The sequence below is a fragment of the Mauremys reevesii genome, linkage group 4, assembly GCF_016161935.1.
Source record: "Mauremys reevesii isolate NIE-2019 linkage group 4, ASM1616193v1, whole genome shotgun sequence".
NCBI lineage: Eukaryota > Metazoa > Chordata > Testudines > Geoemydidae > Mauremys > Mauremys reevesii.
In genome coordinates this window covers 69,734,047-69,748,831 of record NC_052626.1, presented here as the reverse complement: position 1 = coordinate 69,748,831, position 14,785 = coordinate 69,734,047, and the positions used below count along the sequence as shown (strand labels likewise).

Here is a 14,785-nt window from a genome sequence, read left to right as displayed (position 1 = left end):
CCCCCCCCCCGTAATTTACATCCATAATTAGCAAATACAACTCTTTTAAAAGTAAATTATCTAAGTCACACTGAATGTTACTGAAATACTCTTGTTGTTTTGAAGTTTTGTCTCTCCCAAAATCTTGTGAACCTGCACAAGTTTTGGTTGAATTTGGGGTAAAGATTTATAGTGTTCAAACTTTATCCAAAATATTTTTCTTTTGCTTTTATTGGATGCATTGTGTTGAATGAGCTTTTATAGAAGTGTGACATAGTCATTTTCAATTTATTATGGTTCACTCTACTGGAATTAGATATTTTTATTATAAGTACTATATGAGATAATAAATAAAAGAAATATGACTCTCTGTGCTGTGAACTTATAGCTTCATTGCATAGAAGAATTAATTCCAGAGAACAAAATTACATGCTTTGAGCATTAAGATAGTAAAATATAAGAAGGTGGGAGCTTTGTCCTACAATTCTACCCTTTTTGGATGAGTCTTTTACCCTTTGGAAGGGATCCCATGCTAATAGGGGCAGAGAAGTAGGTACGATAAAGAGTAGATTTCCATCTATATCTTCCAAGGAATATACTTATTACTCAGAGATCCACCGTTTAACAGGACCTGGCACAAAGCCATAGTGTATGACACTTCTTCTGGGATTAAATCTGCTAATAGGGTTGTCATAATTATTTCTTGGGTTGGATCTGCCATTTCTCACTTGTGGGATCAAGACACCTTCACTATGAGCCGCCAGACTTTGCTAGAGAACAGTGTGCATTGGGGCCAGTATTTCTATATATTTGATTTGTGTGATTTTTCCAGAGACAGACTCTCTTTCTAAGCCAGGAGTGAGTATCTCTTATGCATCAATGGTTTATGGGCACTTTAATAAAATTAAAAACTTGGCTCTGTAATTCTGATATTGTTCGGTTGAGTTGTGGTCATGGAAGCAAACAGATTTAGGTTTCCAGCATTAAGAAATAGAAAAATGAAGTTCATTATCAAGAAAATGTTTCCCTAGTGGTAAGCTCTATTAGACTGCAGAATAATTTCCCAAGGGAAGTGATACAATTCCCATTGTTTCTGTCCTTCTAAACAAAAGTAGGCAAAGCTCTGTAATTTACAGAAAATATCGGAATCTGCCTTTCTCCTCCAATTTTAACCTATCTGTTGATAACAGCTGGCACGCTCCTGCTATTTATCTCGGTATTTATATAGAAATTTCCCCCATCATGATAGTATCTGAGCACCTCACTAACATTAATGCCCATATAACTGATGAGAAGCTGAGGCACAAAGACGTGAAGTGAATTGCCCAAATTCATACAGGAAGTGTGTACAGAGCACGGAGCTGGATTTGGAGTTCTTGTGTCCCATTCTGCTGCCTTGACCACAGAACCATCTGTTCTCCCTAGCTTAGATGTGTTCAGAAAGGACATTCTCAGTGGAGGACCCTCTTCTTTGGAACTTATTACCTCCTTAACTTGTTCTGACAGAGTTCTCGTTTGACTGTTATGGCATATTGCAAGGCCTGTATATTTATCTACATTTTCTCTGAGGGATAGATTGAGTGGAAAGGGTCTTAGTTCTTTTAGATTTAGGTGTTTTTAATGTTGACATAGTTTATTTCAATTTTTTTAGTAATGTTTTCTTATAAATTGAGTTATTCATGTCCTTAGAGTTTAAAGATGGTGAATTACCATCACTATTTAAAAATTGCATCTTATTTCTAGTATGAATTTGTCTAGTTTCAGCTTCCAACCATCGTTCTTGTGTGTTTTCTGCTAGATTAAAGAGCTTAACCTTCTCTTGGATAAACTAAAACTACATAGACTGAACTTTTTTTTCTCATTTTAAGGCATGTTTCCCAGACCGCAATTTATTGTTGTAGCTCTTTGCAAAATCCTTTCCAATTTTTCATAATACTTTTTGAAGAATGGGCACCACAACTAGACACAATACTTCAGTAATAGTCTTGGCTGAATATAGAATACCACCTCCCTACTTCTTGCTGATATCTCCCTGCTTATTCATCCAAGGGTTGCATTCACCCTCTTAGCTACACCATTGCACTGGGAGCTCATGATTAGTTGATTGTCTATCATGACTCTTAAGTCCTTTTCAGTGTCACTGTATACCATATGTTTAAGTGCCTAACTCCCAGTGATTTTGGGTGTTTCAGTTTTTGGGTCCTCAATTCAAGACATCCTAAAGATGTTTCTGATTTTTAGAAATGCTGAGCCCATATTTGCTTCTTAGCTGCAGTCTTGTCTCAGTCAGTCACTTCAGAGGCAACCGTGTACAGATACTACTGTATTTCTCCAGTGGTAGAGTCTTCAGCCTCTTTCATGCAGAGAGCATGTGATTGTATAGTCTTCAGCATCCTATAAGAAAGACAGGTTGCAGTAAAATCTTTCCATATCTCTCCTATCCAGGGCGATATGTTGCAGAATCTTCTCTCTCTCTCACACTGAAAACCGCAGTGATACATGTGGTGGCATCTTACCCCATAGTAATAGAACCACTTTGATTTAATTGAGGGAAAGGGAAAATGATGAGGCTAAAGAAAAAGATGGTGAATCATTAAATTTATTACTTCCGTAAGCATCATTACAAAGTGCCACTATGTGTACAGTTGAATTGGTGAGAGGCAACAGTAGTGCATCAGCAAAACCTAACACAGACTTCTTTAGTAGAGTGTACATTGTGTTTGTTGTTCCTGTTAACTGAATAAGGTCTACAGAAAGTCTTGCAGAATTCAGAAAAATGCAAAGCAGGATGTGATGCTGGCAGACCAGGCCAAACTTTTGTACTGGTGACCCCTTTCACATAGCAAGCCTCTGAGTGCGACTCCCCTTATAAATTAAAAACACATTTTAATATATTTAATACTATTATAAGTGCTGGAGGAAAAGTAGGGTTTGGGGTGGAGGCTGACAGCTCGCGACCCACCATGTAATAACCTCCTGACTCCCTGAGGGGTCCCGACCCCCAGTTTGAGAACCCCTGTGCTAGAGTGTATTCAGGCTAATTCACTTGTGTATTAGCCTAGATCAAAGTGATTGTTAAAGGTATAAGAATGTATTTGGTGTTTAAACTTCATAAAACTAACGGGATGTTACTTGCATTGTTTTCACTTATTTGAATCCTGTTACAATGCAACAGCAAACATTTACATTGTGTATATCCATGTTACTAAATAACCCATCAAAGAAGCCTTGTGGAATGCTAATGAAGGATTTTAACAGAATAGTGCTAATTTCAAAGCAAGTGACCATTGTGTGTGATGACTAGAGGTCAAAGATTCAAAGTGCATTCCTCGTTCACTGTCATCAAAGAAAAGCCCATCTGGGTAGAGACACTATCAGCTTGTTTTCTGTCAGAAGTTATAAATATGGATTCAAGGAAAGACCCTTGATCTCTGGACTGTATGGACTGTTACAGGGAAGTGTACCAGATGCAAAGCGGAAATCGACAGAGAATCTGGGTACTCTGAAAAGACTTTTGGGAAGCTGGCAGTTTATTACATCACTGCCACCATTTGGAATTATAAACTGTGACTCACAAGTGCATATGCTTTACTTGCTTTAACATCTCAACAACTGTAATTTCCTTTTCTTAGCTAATAATTCTTTAGTTATTTTACTATAGAATTGGCTACCAGTGTTGTCTTTGATGTTAAGATCTAGAGCAGGGGTGAGCAAACTTTTTGGCCTAAGGGCCACATCGGGGTTCTGAAAGTGTATGGAGGGCTGGTGTAGTGTATTAAATTGCTCCCCATAGGAATGTGCTACTTATGGTGTACTACTTACGGCTGCCAGTCCTAGTGCTCTGAGCAGCATGGTAAGGGGGTGGGAAGTGGATAAGGGGCAGGAGGTCCCAGGGGGCAGTCAAGGGAGAGGGAACGGGGCAGTTGGGTAGGCGTGGGAGTCCCAGGGGGCCTGTCAGGACAGGGAGCAGGGGGATTGGATGGGGGTGGGGTCCCGGGGGAGCAATAAGGGGACAAGGAGCAGGGGGAGTTGGATGGGTCGGAGGTTCTGAGGGGGGCGGGAAGTGGGAGAAGGTGGATAGGGGGCAGGGCCAGGCTGTTTGGGGAGCCACAGCCTTCCCTACCTGGGTATAGCATATTAAATTGCTCCCCATAGGAATGTGCTACTTACGTACGGCTGCCAGTCTAGGTGCTCTGTAAATAGCACATTCCTATGGGGAACAATTTAATACACTACACCCGGCGGCTCTTGCAGCCGTGCTGCCCAGCAGGAGCTCGCAGCCCCACCTCACAGAGTGCTGGCGGCACGGAGAGCTGAGGCTGCAGGGGAGGGGCCAGGGGCTAGCCTCCCAGCCAAGAGTTCAAGGGCTGGGCAGGACATGCCCGCGGGCCATAATTTGCCCACCTCTGATCTAGAGTACCAGTTGATCTGGGGCAAGTGCTGGTCTCTTGGAACTGGGAGCAACCTGATGTGGTGTGATTTTTTGGTTTAAGTGACCTTTTATCACAAAGTCCAATTTGTCTGGGTGACAAAGTAGGCTGGAGACCGTTAGGGGACTCTCTGTAACTCCATCTTAAGACTGGTATAGTGATCCAAGACTTCAAATTTGTTACTGGCTTGGTGAAATCTAATGATAGAATACAAGCTGGGGCTATCTGCCCTGTTTTATGATAATCTGTCCTGAGGTAGGCACTCACAGTTGTGAACCACTCCAGACAGCGTGATACTAGGAATGGTAGTAGTAGGAAGCTGACTTACAGAAACTGGCAATGGATCCATAATTATGTGGGGCTCCTAAGTTCCATGTGCTTTCTTGCTCTCTGTTTCTGCATAGTTTGTAGTGTGTTATGAAGCTCCCTTGCCCCACTGCAATCTGCACCTTAGGGTAAGGTGTTCTGTTCCCTATAAATATTTCAAACTTTAAAAAAAGTAAGGAGATCTCCACACACGAAAATTCATTAAGATGGGGAGTATATATGATTGTCATAATGGTAAAACTCCTTATAAGAATGTTGTAATAAAAAAACCAAGCATTAGAAACCCAGGAAATTCAGAGTTAATGTAATACTTTTTAAAAAATCAAACATTTGAATGTATAGACATGCACATTTAAAAAGAGCAGTTATCCTTTCTCTGTGTGTAAATGAAAGGAAAACTCATGTTTTTAAGACTAGTGTTTCCATTTGGGCAGAGGTGCTACCAAAGCTCTTGAAGGACTTTTTAACCTACTTAGACTCATTAAGTTGCATTTGTGGAGTTTTATTTCTTTTGGTTTAGTTCATATTAAGTGACATACTGCAGTTATAAAATGAATAAAGCATTTCATCTTACTAAAAGGAAGCTATTTATCTTGCAAAGTTGGATCCTTAGCAAGGGCTAATTGGTGACCTTGAATATAGTTGTATTTTTGTGAATTATTGTATATTTTAATGGCAGTCACCTTAGAACAGAAAGATGAATAAGTGAAGATGAAATACTGCAGATATAAGTTACTTGCAGAACATTCCATCTTGATGTCTTTAAGCTAATAATTTAAAATATGCACAGGTTGTTTTTTGGTAAGGTGGAAGAAATAGTCTTCTAAAAATCACTCAGCCTTATTGGCAGTACATCAACAAGTTACCTTTCTACTTAGGTGCATAGAGAACCCTAAAATGATTTCCTGGTGCAATGATTTCCTGGTCTGTCTTAGTTGTAGATGGGATGACCATTGAGAACCAAATTAGAATTCTTTTGCCAAACCTGTTACGTTGTTGCGGGCTAATTTTAGGTCTGCATCAACTCCTGAGGCTTTGCCAGGGTGCTTGTTTGCATATGACTTTGCTACAAGTTTGTCAGTGATTTGTCACATGAAGATTGCGTTATGGATTTCCTTGAATTTTAAAGCTGGATTTGTAAGACCTACTTAAACTCAAGTTATTTTTCATTTGTCTGCTCTTAATTTCTAAGTAAATTGTCTATGCAAAGTCATTTCTTAGATATAAATAATTGAATCCACACATGCATGTGTGCAGACATAAGAGTATAATCATAGTTTCTGTTAATCTGATTTTGTAGTAGGGCTTGTGACTAACAGCATCCAAGTGCAAGAGGGCCAGGGACTAACTGGTATCTGGTAGTGCATTTCAGCTGGCCTGGCCGGTTCAGTGTACCACAATTCATTAATGTCCTAAACTTTATCCGAAATGTGTCATGTAAAACTGGAAAACAAAATAACACATAATATTTTTGCATGATATGTATATGATAAATGCCCAAGGGACCATACAAATATGAAGGAAAAGTCTGGGGAGAGGATAAGCAGGTTTCTCCCAGACAAAGGACAAGCCATTGCCGCCAAGCATGTGTCAGAATCTATTAGTATTCACATGTCAAGGGCCCATTCATTTGCATTGGAGAAGGCAGGAACAGATCACTTTGCATTTTAGCAAACACCAGTGGAGGAAGAAACCAGATGCCATGTCTGCTCCTTCCCAGCTTGAATAAACTTTATTTGGGGAGGAGGGGGGTAGCCTTCAGAAGAATCCATTTCAGAGGTTCAGTGGACTATAAAAGAGAGGGGCAAAGAACCCCAAGTTATCTTGTCACCTAAGAAGGCAAAGAAAGCATTTCGTCTTTGGAGAGAGATCCTGACTAGAGAGGTGGTCAGCCATCTTGCTCAAAGAAGTGTGTGGTAAGAACATTACCTAATATTTGGACAATAGCTTGTTAAAGTCTTAGCATTAGAAAGTGTATTTTTACTTTTGTTTGCAACTCTTTCAAACTTTATTCCTTCTACTTGGTATCACTAAAAATCCTCTCTTTTTCTTAATAAACCTGTTCTACTTTTAATCTAAACCCAACCCAGTGCTCTGTTTGAATTGAAGTAATTGATAATTTAAAGTGATAAGCTGTGCATTTTTGTCTTTTTGGAGGAGAAAACTAACATTATTCCTCTGAATGATCCAGGAAAGGATTGGATATTGCAGAACACATGATTTTGCGAAAATTTGGGACTGGAGAGTGTTGGGGTCATCTTGCCATGTGTAACCAAAGCCGGTGGATCCTAGAGTGTGGCTGAGATTTAGCAAGCAGATTGCTGGAATCAGAATTGCTGAACCAGAGCTATTTAACACACAGACACTCAGTGCTTGTTCGTCTGCTAGCTGTTGGTGTGCACACTGTGAACCGTAGCAGCAGAGCATTTAAGTCACCCAATCTGACTGGGCAGGCTATGAGAAAAAACCCCATTGGTCTGGATTGAACCTCAGAATTTGACAGTGCTATAAGCTCTTAATAGTGTACTTTAGTAGAGGCAATTAATATTAATGTATAGTCTTGCAGTAATTTCCATATATCAAAGAAATGTGTGCACTGCTGCTCCCACTTTCTTAGCAACAATCAATGAATAAAATCCTGGCAAAACTCACTGACTTGAATGGTTCCAAGATTTCACTCAATGTATTTTTAACAGAAGCAGAGAGTGGACAACATGTTACCTTCCACTGAGAATTGTAGGGAGAAGCAAAATATGGTAGAAAAACTCCAAAATGAAGTCATGAGGTTTCACAATGCCCAACGTGTTGGTGTTCAAATTGTGAAAATGTTAACATATAGTGGCTGAAGTAAATGTAGCAAAGAAATCAAGTGAAGTTAAGGATGCTAACAATTATATTTTCCAGGCTATGGATCTTTCCTCACTTTCTACTTGAAGCAGTGTAATCGTGTGAAAGTGTGATGACATTTTGTTGATGGGATATTTAATGAATATTTAATGGATATTTCCACTACATGCATCCAACAAAGTGTGTATTCACCCACGAAAACTCGTGCTCCAATACGTCTGAAAGTCTATAAGGTGCCACAGAACTCTTTGCTGCTTTTAATGATAATCATTATTCAAAGAGAAAATTTGAGATAATAGTTAAAGCACTGAATTTAATAGTTCTTCGAGGAGTATCCCTGTGGCTGGTCCACTTTAGATGTCTTGGCACCCTGCGCTTCTAATCAGAGATTTTTAGTAGCAGTGCCCCGGATGGCTGCGCATGCGCAACGGCCGTCTCGCACTGCTCCAAGTGGCTACTTGGCCTGCGCAGCCAACCATCCCCCAATTCCTTCTCTACCGCCTTTGTCTTGAGTCGGAGTGACAGTAGCGCCTCTCTAACTTCAGATAGCTTAATATTTTCTGTTTTTCCTGATAGCAATAGCCTATCCATTTTGTTATTTATAGACCCTATATTTTATATTTACTTAAATTTTTCTCCCAAAAAAATCCCTTTTCCTTCATTTTTACCTTTCCCTCCACCTGCCATGCCGGCGGGTCCCTGGCTTGAAAAACGATGAGAGAAATATAAATGGGCTTATCCCGTTTCATTCTCCAAAACAAGTATCCTCTCAGGCATGCCCAGGTCTCCTGGCTTTAAATGCTGCCTGACCTGCAGACTTTTGATACCCATCTCAGATGGCCATGCAATGTGTGTCCACTGCCTCGGTGAGAGACATTGCTCAAAAGTGTCCACACTACAAAAATTAACTGCTTGGAGAAGGATAGCCAGGGATCTTCAGCTGCAACTCCTAATGATGGAGAAATTCCTCAGGCTAGCGTCTGACCCTGAGTCCAGGGTATCTCCTGGCCAACGGTCGCCAGCATCTGACAGGTTCTACCTCATAAACGTCTGCTAAAGAACCTGCTCCCAAAAAGGCTACTAAAAAGCGGTCTCGCTTTTCCCCACAACAAGATTTGCCCAAAATAAAGTGATCTCTGAGTGAAAAATCTGCCCCCGTACAAACGACACTGAGAGCGTCAGACCGTGAGGCACTGAGAACGTCTGGTACCGAGACTTCCCAAGGAGCTAAGGACCTGATGTGAGCAAGCTGTCATGGAGGTATGCGCCCGAAAGCCAAACCTCCCAGCTTGGCACCGACAGAGCCGAAGAAAACCTCAGCACCAAGTAGTGCAGTGACACCAGCTGCAGTACCTGCACAACAGAGCAAGTCATCGCACCAACAGCTCTGGCCCTGATTCCTAGTCAGAGCACGCTGCTGTCCCCAGCACTGAGCTTCATGGTGCCGCACCAGTTCATGAGACAGGCGGATCTGACAGTTACTTCGACACCAGGAACTCCTCTGTTCAGTACTGATGGTACCCCAGCAAGACTGGGACCAAGCAGAATGACTACTCCTGGTGGCTTAGCACCTCCCCTCTCATCACCAACCACATGTGGAAGTGCGAGGCTGGCAGACTCAACATCGCCAACGGATCCAGCACTCTCTGAGGCACAGGATGAAGAGGCTGAAGAGCCTGAGGATGCACCTGAAGGTGATACACTGCCGCCCATACATATTTCGCCTTCGTCTCTGGAAGAAACAATAATGCCTCCACACCCCATGGTGGGAGATGATTTTAAATCTTTTCAGGATCTCTTTAAGGGGGTAGCCAAATCCCTGGATATTTCATTATCAGTGCTACCAGAGACACAACATAAACTCACAGACATACTCCAAAAAGAACAAGGAGTATTTGTGGCGCCTTAGAGACTAACAAATTTATGGGCTTTAGCCCACGAAAGCTTATGCTCAATTAAATTTGTTAGTCTCTAAGGTGCCACAAGTACACCTCGTTCTTTTTGCTGATACAGACTAACACAGCTACCACTCTGAAACCAGAAATACTCCAGGCGTTCCCAACAGCAAAGATAGTGCTGCTTATTAATGCTGCCATAATGGACCCTGCGAAAACAATCTGGCAGACACTTGCCACAGCCCCTCCCTCTTGCAAGAGGTCAGACAAAAAGTATTATTTGCCAGCTAAAGGGGCTGAGTTTCTATTTACCCACCCCTCACCAAATTTGCTTGTGATAGAGGCGGTCAGTCAAAGGGGAAAAACATCAGTCCAAAACCACCCCCTGTGATAAGGACTGGAAAAGACTGGACGCTTTCAGGCGGAAAGCCTATTCTTTTGCTGCGCTACAATTCTGCATCGCAAACTACTTGGCCCTGCTGGCCAAATACACACAAAACCTGTTTTCTAAAATGTCAACCTTTATTGAACATCTACCAGATGACAAAAGAGAAATGTACAAAGCAAACATTTCTGAAGGGTCTCTCATCACCAGGAGAGCCCTCCAGGCCTCCTTCAACTCTGCAGACACGACAGCACAGTACAGCGCTACATCTTTAGTCATGTGTTGGGCATCCGAGCTCCACTTCTCAGGGTTCCCAATGGGAGGTTCAGGCCACCGTTGACCTGCCCTTTGAAGGCCAAAAATTGTTTGCAGAAAGCACCGATGTGTCCTTACACTCTTTAAAGGACTCACGGGCCACCTTGAAAACTCTGGGCATCTGTGTACCTGCAAACAAAGAAACAAGGCAGATTTTACAACCAAAGATTCCGGGCTGCCCCATACTCCCAGGCCCAAAGACATTACGACCAACAACGAAATCAGAGACAGGTGAGGTGCCGGCAGAACCAAGATCAATCTTCCACGTCTCAGCCATCCACCTCCAGACAATCATTTTGGAGGTGTGGTCTAGTTCCTTACTTCCAGAACTAGAACCAGTCTCCAGACCATTCGGAGATCACCTGTCACCATATTACCCAGTCTGGAACAACATCACTACAGACAAATGGGTGCTGAAAACCATCCAGAAGGGTTACTCCATCCCCTTTATTTCTGTTCCGCCTACCCTATCCTCCCTACACCATCCCTCTTCAGGGACCCCTCTCACGAGCAGCTGTTAGCAGGAAGTAAACCATCTTGTTCAAGTAGGTGCTGTTGAACCCATACCAGCTCAACACAGGGGGAGAGGGTTTTACTCCCATTACTTTCTTACTCAGAAAAAGACTGGCGGGTGGAGACCCATCCTGGACTTACGAAAGCTCAACAAATTTGTAAGAACACAACGTTTCAAGATGGTGACTGTATCCACAATAATTTCAGCATTAGAGAAAGGAAATTGGCTCTCAGCCCTCAACCTTCAAGACGCTTATTTTCACGTTATCATTCACTGTTCCACAGTCAACCCCATTACCTAGAATCCTTGATTACATATTAACAGTTTAAAAATTGGGTCTATCCACCATCTCACTCAGAGGGCATCTCTCTGCCATAACATCCTTCCATGGCAAGGTGGACAGAGTCACTATCTTCACTCATCCCATGTCTAAACACTTCCTTAAAGTTATAGAAAACACTTATCCCACACTAAGAGACCCTCTCCCCCATGTGAGATCTCAGCCTTGTGCCTCAGTCTCATGGGCAAACTGTTTGAACCCCTCACAACTTGTTCCTTGTTGCACTTGTCAGTGAAGGCAGCCTTCCTCATTGCCATCACGTCAGCAAGATGTGGGTGCCCTAATGGCATACCCACCTTATACTACATTCTTTAAGGACAAAGTGGTCCTATGGCCACATGCTAAGTTCCTGCCTAAAATTGCCTCCCCATTTCATTTAAATCAATCCATCTGCTTACCTGTATTTTTCACGAAGTTGGATGCCAACAAAAGGGAGGCCGCCTTTCACATGCTAGACGTCCACAAAGCGCTAGCTTTCTATCTAGAAAGAACAAAAACATTCAGAAAATTATCTCACCTCTCCGTATCTACAACTGAACGTTCAAAGGGTCAAACAATCTCGAAATAGAGACTATCCATATGGATATCTGGCTGTATCCATTTATTTTATTAAAACAGCAATCCTCTAGCTCCGTCACAAGTTCACACACACTCCACCAAAGCGTTATCTAATTCGGACTCACGGTGTTATCAACTGTTAATAAATCAACTTCAGAGACCCTCCCCTCCACTGAGGGCCACTGCTCAACAGTCACCTAAAGTGGAGCACCCACAGGGATACTCCTTGAAGAAGGAGAAGAATTACTCACCTTGTGCAGTAACTCAGGTTCTTCGAGATGGTTGTCCTTGGTGGTGCTCCACGACCCGCCCCTTTCTTCTCTACTTCGGAGTTTCAGGCCAGTCCTCTGGGGTAGAGAAGGAACTGGGGAACGGTTGGCTGCTCATGCCAAGTAGCCACTCAGAGTGGCGGAGACGGCTGTTGCGCATGCACAACCAACTGTGGCACTGCTACTACAAATCTCTGATTACAAGCACAGGGCGCCAAGACACCTAAAGTGTAGCACCGACAGGGACAACCATCTCAAAGAACCTCACTTACTGCACAAGGTGAGTAACCTTCTTTTTATAAAATGATAACATTTATTAAAGGGTTATCAAAAAGTAAAAACTTGGTTAAAATACGAATCAATTCTGCCCAGAATGGCATAATACAAGCAAAAATATGAATATGACTCTTCAGATTCAACTGACAGTAGTATGTATACGCTCTGGTACCAATTAAAGATCTTTTCTTCTGGTTTCCTTGCTCTTAGTTATCATATTAGTTTTTTTTCCAGAAAGAATATAAACTGTCATTTCAGGCAAACATCTAGGATTTAATAAAATCTAAAATTTAATTAAAACCATCGCAGTTTTAAATCAGATAATATTTGCAGTGGCATGAGTCTGAGTACCAATGGTGGATTACATAAGAGACTTCAGTTATGAGCAGCCCTCATGAGAAGTTGTTTTGATCAGTAAATAAAAAAACAGTTCTAAATACTTTTTTTTTTTGCCTTTCTAGTTTGAAATTGGAAGTTAGAACTTAAAACTCTCCATGGAACATGTTCAAGTTAACCTTAATGCTATTTACTTGGTGTGGTCGCAGCCAGTCTCAATACAGGGATGTTGTATGGTTAGGTTACTTACTTCTATGTGTATGGTAGTGTTCAGTAACTGTACAAAATAAAAATCTCTGAAAGCTGATGTTCTGCTGCTCTCAGAATTTGCTATTTATATATTTACATATGTAATGTATATGTTAATTATGTTTAAAATATTTAAGCAGACATTTCAGTGTAGTGATGACTTCAGGATACTTCCGGTTAACTTATAAATAACTGTGCCATAGACTAATAAATACATCCGCTTTCAGCCCTGGAGTTCATTTAGTTCAGGTTACATTTATTACATTGGAAAACAGAATTGTTTCAAGTTGTCAACTAAAACTTTAGAAAAGAGAAACTTGTGCCATATGATCAATTAGGCTCTTCCTTCTTCATGGAGTTGGTGCCTTTTTGTACTCTATCCTTAACCAGTTTTTCAAAATGAGATTGACTTCAGGCACTAGATGATGTCCTGGATAAGAATGCTCTGATCTTAGTTTTGAGCCAATTTTAAATGAAAAATATTTTTATTATACCCTTATTATTTCTGTACATAAGAACTGGCATGTTTTCCCCACTCTAGCTGTAAATTATCCTTCTGTTATAACTTGTTTTTTACATCAATGAATTAGTAATATGTGACATGCAGCCTATTTGTAGTTAAACTACATTGGATATTGTTAGTGCTCCTGTATCCTACAGACCTGCACATGCAATGGAGGATGTGTTGTATGTCCCACTCTTCACCATATTTCCCCTAATTGTGGTTTTACTTAGACTCTATCATTTTTTCTGCATTGTGTATATTTCTTGATTTTGCATAATTGAACCTAACTGATACAAGTACTATATATTTTTTTAGTTATTGGGGACAAGCTCCCAAGACATTTGTGGACCAGAAAATTGAGAGCTCTCTAAAAAGAGGCTTCAAATCTTCCTCTATCACCTTACAAGCAACCATGTCTTCTGATGTCTCAGCTTGAGCTGCTGTCTATTGTTTGCTTATTGCTACACTAGAAACTGAAGACATTGTGCAGGGTTCTGGACAGAGATTTGAAGAAGAAGCCAAAATCTATCATATTAGCATTAGCATTCTTGTACGACACCACTTGTGATGATATAAAGTTTTCTGCCACATCCCTCCACAGCAATACCTTAGCCAAGTGCAATAACTGGTGTAGGGCCTTGGACACTGCCACCCCTTTTAGGAGCAACTTTCAGTGGAGTAAAGCTGTTTAGAGCACCTTTCAAGAAGGCTTTAAAAGATTCCTCAGACCTTAACAAGAGCACACCCAACCAATCTTCTTCCAGAGACTCTCAAGTGATCTTCAGGCACTTTAATTGCAGGTCAGATTGCCAGTAACCTAGGGGGGTTTTCACTTTCCTCTGCAGCATGCAAGTAAGGTTATCTGGGTATATCTCATTTAATCATTTCCGTGCCATTTCAGTGGACTTGAGCACTGGTGCACCTTGGGTTCCACCTATTCTCTTCCTGTGGCACATAATAGTGTAGTCTTCTGTGGGTCTCATTTACTTTAGTCTCCTTTCCATTGTTGGGTTTAGTGTGGGAGTGTTCAGTGGTATTGGTGGCCTGTGACATACAAGAGGTCAAACTAGATGATCTAGTGGTTCCTTCTGGCCTTAAACTTTGACTTTATAAAACTTTCAGCTGCACCAGAATCAGTCCTTTCTGCACTTTGACTCCTTTGTGGCAAGAAACTTCTTTCCAAATACCACCAGGGTGGTCCGATCACTCTTGCAAGCAAAAATGATCTGCTGGTTTGGAAGCCCATTCCTCCTGGAAGAAGGCTGTGAAGGACTTGCTCGCCTCTTTAGTTTGTACCACTCCAGACAAATGTGTTCACCCTTGTCCACATGCTTGTTATTAATACTCCCAGAGAATTCTAATAGATTGGTGAATCGTGATTTCCCTTTATAAAAGCCATATTGTCTCTTCGCCAACATATCGTGTTCATCTGTGTGTCTGATAATTCTGTTCTTTACTATAGTTTCAACCAATTTGCCTGGTACTGAAATTAGACTTACTTGCCTGTAATTGCCAGGATTGCCTCTGGAGCCTTTTTAAAAAATAGTAATAAAATTAGCC

General features: G+C 41.4%; 1 protein-coding gene across 17 annotated transcripts in view; it reads left to right on the top strand.

Annotated features, from left to right (window-relative positions):
• GPHN (gephyrin) overlaps positions 1–14,785 on the top strand; it is a 572,379-nt gene that overhangs the window by 201,143 nt on the left and 356,451 nt on the right. The window lies entirely within an intron of this gene.